At 29.4% G+C, this 6300-nt stretch overlaps 1 non-coding gene across 1 annotated transcript; it reads left to right on the forward strand.

The window, feature by feature from the left end:
- Positions 1-452: 452 nt before the first annotated feature.
- TRNAI-AAU (transfer RNA isoleucine (anticodon AAU)) lies at positions 453-526 on the forward strand. Its single transcript has one exon. It is a non-coding gene; the product is annotated as a tRNA-Ile (tRNA).
- Positions 527-6300: the final 5774 nt, after the last annotated feature.

Consider the following 6300-nt stretch of genomic DNA (forward strand, 5'->3'; position numbering starts at 1 on the left):
ATTGACACATTTCTTATATTAATAGTTACTTTTGTTGATTTCCAATATAAAATCTATATTATTTAATAATATATTTTTAATAATAGTAGTCAGAGGAATGCATATGTTGGTAAAGGTTTAAAAAATAATGGTAACCTTGGGGGTAAAATAATAATAAGTTTTTCTTTGGTATTTTTAATGGACAAATGATTTGAAACAGATTTTTCTTTTTTTTCAAAACTGACACATATTATGAGTCTCATTGATTAATTAATTCTCTTCCATGAAAGGTCGTGTTACTTAAAACCATATGAACTATCATTAAAATTGATATAATAATAAACTTTCATTAGTCAAACAATTAAAACATACACATTTATAACTACAGATAAATGTAATAACAACTAATCATCAAATTACAATTACAAATAGTTTTATTAAAACAATTTAAAATGTTTCAATCAAACATAGGTGGTTTCGTGGTGTAGTTGGTTATCACGTTAGTCTAATACACTGAAGGTCCCTAGTTTGAGCCTCGGCGAAGCCAAATGCTGTTAACTCTTATTAAAATTTTAATGCTTACCACTATATTTTTGTCAATTTATTTTCTTCAATGAGCTAAAGAGATATGTAGTAAGAGAGAATATAGCTACATTACATATTATTTAAAAGTGACTAGGATGGAGGACGAAGTTGATTAAGATCTTTGAAGACTATAGAGACTTTGCGATCAAAACTGTACCAGATAGTCCGCTATGACTAGTTGAAGAGAAAACGGAAAAGTGTCATGTCCAATTAAACATAATAACCTATAAAATAAAACCATAAAATTCGATTGCGAACCGCTGAAATCCAAAAAATATCAGCGTTTCAGGAGGTTCATAGTCTGGGATATAGAATAAATCATCATTTTAAGTCTTATAGAGAGATTGACTTGTCTTTTTATCTTGATGAGTGTGGAAGTAAAGGATAAAATACTTATACTGGGTGATTGCCAAATGTGGGAGGCAAGAAAAAGAATAGAAGTTGTTGAAAAGAGAATAAGTTACCAAACAATACACATATATGTTATCTGTGATGGAGGCCGAGTAAATGGAGTATAGAATATTCTTTTCAACTTATTATAGTTGAAGTGGAATTTAATGGATAGTCTCATACTACCTTTTTTTTAGGTTCACATTAAAAAAAATCATTATTCATTTGTGTTATGATTATGTAGTAGTTTAAAGTGTCATAAAATTCCTTTTCCAAACTAAAACTTCGTATTGTGATTTAAGAGATTATGACTAAGTCCTATGAATAATTTTTTTATTAAAAATAATTTAAGATCAAATACCAAATTTATTACTTGTGTTTATTTACAAATTCAATACTCACTCGTGTAGTACTACCATCTTTGTATAAAATATGGAAATTTTATTTCTTTGGTAATAAAACAAATAAATATATCTTATATTAAATTAAAATTGTCAAATGAATTGTTTCCGATTCGACATTGGCTCGACTCTAGCCCAAACTTAAAACCTTGCACTCTTATCTACACCAATTTATTGTTTGGTTCAGTTTTAACTATTGTTATATATATATATATAATAAATTAGGTAGTAAATCCAAAAGTTTTCAACCCATAATTAGTTCTCATACCATAATTGACTCTCACAACACTCCTATTTAAATATGTGATTAAATTCACTGTTAACTACATTATTTAACTAGAATTTATTTAAATTCTCAACATTATCTATTATTTATTTTCTAAACATAACCCCTAATTCTTATTTTCTTTCTTTTCTGAAATCTATTTTATATAAATATACTACTCCATCATTCTAATTTAAAATTGTCTTTAATGATATTGACACATTTCTTATATTAATAGTTAGTTTTGTTGATTTCCAATATAAAATCTATATTATTTAATAATATATTTTTAATAATAGTAGTCAGAGGAATGCATATTTGGGGGGAAAATAATAATAAGTTTTTCTTTGGTATTTTTAATGGACAAATGATTTGAAACCAATTTTTGTTTTTTCAAAACTGACATATATTATGAGTCTGATGGATTAATTAATTCTCTTCTACGAAAGGTCGTGTTACTTAAAACCGTATGAACTATCATTAAAATTGATATAATAATAAACTTTCATTAGTCAAACAATTAAAACATACACATTTATAACTACAGATAAATGTAATAACAACTAATCATCAAATTACAATTAGAAATACTTTTATTAAAACAATTTAAAATGTTTCAATCAAACATAGGTGGTTTCATGGTGTAGTTGGTTATCACGTTAGTCTAACATACTGAAGGTCCCTGGTTTGAGCCTTGGCGAAGCCAAATGGTTTTAACTCTTACTTAAATTTTAATGCTTACCACTATATTTTTGTAAATTTATTTTCTTCAATGAGCTAAAGAGATATGTAGTAAGAGAGAATATAGCTACATTACATATTATTTAAAAATGACTAGGATGGAGAACGAATTTGATTAAGGACTTTGAAGACTATAGACACATTACGATCAAAACCGTACCAAACAGGCCGTTATGACTAGATGAAGAGAAAACGGAACAGTGTCATGTCCAATTAAACATAATAACCTATAAAACAAAACCATAAAAATCGATGGAGAACCGCGGAAATCGAAAAATATCAGCGTTTCAGGAGGTTCATAATCTGGGATATATAATAAATCATCTTTTTAAGTCTTATAGAGAGACTGACTTGTCTTTTTATCTTGATGAGTGTGGAAGTAAAGGATAAAATACTTATACTGGGTGATTGCCAAATGTGGGAGGCAAGAAAAAGAATAGAAGTTGTTGAAAAGAGAATAAGTTACCAAACAATACACATCTATGTTATCTGTGATGGAGGCCGAGTAAATGCAGTATAGAATATTGTTTTCAATTTATTATAGTTGAAGTGGAATTTAATGGATAGTCCCATAGTACCTTTTTTTTAGGTTCACATTAAAAAAATCATTATTTATTTTCTGTTATGATCATGTAGTAGTTTAAAGTGTCATAAAATTGTTTTTCCAAACTAAAACTTCGTATTGGGAATTAAGAGATTATGACTAAGTCCTATGAATAATTTTTTTATTAAAAATAATTTAAGATCAAATACCAAATTTATTCCATGTGTTTATTTACAAATTCAATATTCACTCGTGTAGTACTACCATATTTGTATAAAATATGGAAATTTTATTTCTTTGGTAATAAAACAAATAAATATCTCTTATATTAAATTTAAATTGTCAAATGAATTGTTTCCAATTCGACATTGGCTCGACTCTAGCCCAAACTTAAAACCTTGCACTCTTATCTACACCAATTTAATGTTTGGTTCAGTTTTAACTATTGTTATATATACAATAAATTAGGTAGTAAATCCAAAAGTTTTCAACCCATAATTGACTCTCACAACACTCCTATTTAAATATGTGATTAAATTCACTGTTAACTACTTTACTTAACTAGAATTCATTTAAATTCTCAACATTATCTATTACTTATTTTTTGAACATAACCCCTAATTCTTATTTTCTTTCTTTTCTGAAATCTATTTTATATAAATATACTACTCCATCATTCTAATTTAAAATTGTCTTTAATGATATTGACACATTTCTTATATTAATAGTTAGTTTTCTTGATTTCCAATATAAAATCAATATTATTTAATAATAGTAGTCAGAGGAATGCATATGTGGGTAAAGGTTTAAAAAATAATGGTAACTTTGGGGGGAAAATAATGATAAGTTTTTCTTTGGTATTTTTAATGGACAAATGATTTGACACAGATTTTTGTTTTTTCAAAACAGACATATATTATGAGTCTGATGGATTAATTAATTCTCTTTCACGAAAGGTCGTGTTACTTAAAACCATATGAACTATCATTAAAATTGATATAATAAAAAACATTCATTAGTCAAAAAATTAAAACATACACACTTATAACTACAGATAAATGTAATAACAACTAATCACCAAATTACAATTACAAATACTTTTATAAAAACAATTTAAAATGTTTCAATTAAACATAGGTGCTTTCGTGGTTTAATCGGTTATCACGTCAGTCTAACCCACTTAAGGTGAATCAACTAATTAAAATTTATTTTCTTCAATGAGCTAAAGAGATATGTAGTAAGAGAGAATATAGCTACATTACATATTATTTAAAAATGACTAGGATGGAGAACGAAGTTGATTAAGAACTTTGAAGACTATTGACACAAAACATCAATTCCTGAACGAACTTACGTCTAAGCCAGGCCCGGTTCATGCATGCTCGTATGATTCGACTTTCGCGGTGGATATCAGATTCCCCTATGGGACTCGAACCCACTTTTAAGAACCATCACTCGTATGGGACTCTAACCCACTTTGAGTATCTTTCACCGTATGGGACTCTAACCCACTTAGGTGTCCACCTTTCCCCCATGTCCGCCATGGTTGGGGCTCAAACCCAATTGAGGCTCGAATCATTGGTCCCACATCCCAATGCTTACTCATCTAAGCATACCAAAGGAGATGTGTACCACCACAGAAAAACAAACATTCTGAATACATGATCGGTTCCATAATCATTGTTTCCATGAACCATAACAAAATTCATTAATCACAGGTGACTTCATTCACCATATTATACAAATAATAACATGGCATGTTCCATTCAATGCGTCTCATTCTCAATCATGGCAACAATTCGTCCACGACCTCACATAAGCGTCGTACGAATGAATACCGTATTCTCATACATATATCACACATGTTCCATAATCTAGATCATATTTCTAAGTTATTAATCAAGTTGATCCCCTAGGTTTCCTCACTCAACTTTGTAAGGTTTTTAATCATGTTATTTCACCTTCCACATAACAACAATATTTAATTTTCATCATGATAAAATTCATGGCATTTATAAATCACATGATATTTTATAACATGGAACAATAATAATAGCCCTTTACGTTATCTTTCTAACGCATCCGTCCGTGTCCAAAACGGAGATACACCACTCAATTAATTCATTAAACTATCTTAATCAAGATTTAGATTAATATTTATTCATTGCATAAGTATTCAACAACAACCTCTCTAGCCTAGTGGTAAGACTTGTAGGTTAACACTGTAAGAAAAGGAAAAATTCCAATTTCCATTAATTCTCAGTAACTTCTTTCCTTAAATAACTCCACTTCTTTTCCTTAAATAACTCCTCTTTTATTTTCCTTTCCATCTACCATTTTTACCTACCATTTTCACATAACATGATTTTTCAACACATAGCATGGTTAGGGAGTATGCACACAACAAGTTTATCACAAATTCACACAAATCCTAACCCCACAAATATAGAATATTTTCCCCCAATGCTAAAACTATCTAAGAACTCACCTAGTAGACGAAGATGAAGTTGGTGGTGATGAATATGACATGATGATGGTGCTTCCATGGTTTCCTTCCTCTTCTTCTCCCATGAGTTTTCTTCTTCTCCTCTTCTTCCTCTTTCTCTTCCTTCTTTTCCTCTTTTCCTCTTTCTCTCCTCTTCCCTTTCTTTCTTTTCTTCTTTCTGATATATCTTCTTTTCTTCTTTTCTTTTCCACCACACATACTACATTAAATATATATTATATATAATATATAATATTAAGTAGTATCATAAAATATCTCAATTGATATTTTATCTTCCAGCACCAATTGACCAATTATTAATGTTACCAAAAATGTCCTCTCTTGTAATTATTAATATTGGTCTGTCTCTTTATTAATAATTAATTTCTTCAGAGTTCACCGGTTACTCTATTGGTCCCAATTGACAACATTTAGAGCACATAGGAGCTCCATTTGTTATAACTAACAAAAGATATAGTACACAGGTACTCAATTGATCTCAACTGACAACTAATTGAGCATTTAAGGGAATATGGGATATTACATTCTCCCCCCCTTAAATTGAAAGTCGCCCTCGAATTTCCTTCACTCTACAAACAAACAATCCTTGTATCAACGTCTTAGACCAACACTTGACCTCTTTTCGATTTCAAGTCTCTGACATACTCATTCTTCTAACTTGTCTTTGCTGACAAATTTCCTTCTTTCATGAACTCTTGAAACTTCTAGATTTCCATCATAATCTCATTCTGATATTAGATTAACATTAAACTTGCTTCCACTTAATTCATCTAATATCCCGCTCTACATCAGTGGGTCACTTTCTTCCCGGAAACCATGACTTCCCTTCCTTGTACTAAGTTACATAAAACATAATTACAACATCTTATCTGGACTTGGTTAATCAATA

This window comes from Lathyrus oleraceus, chromosome 3, assembly GCF_024323335.1.
Source record: "Lathyrus oleraceus cultivar Zhongwan6 chromosome 3, CAAS_Psat_ZW6_1.0, whole genome shotgun sequence".
Classification (NCBI taxonomy): domain Eukaryota; kingdom Viridiplantae; phylum Streptophyta; class Magnoliopsida; order Fabales; family Fabaceae; genus Lathyrus; species Lathyrus oleraceus.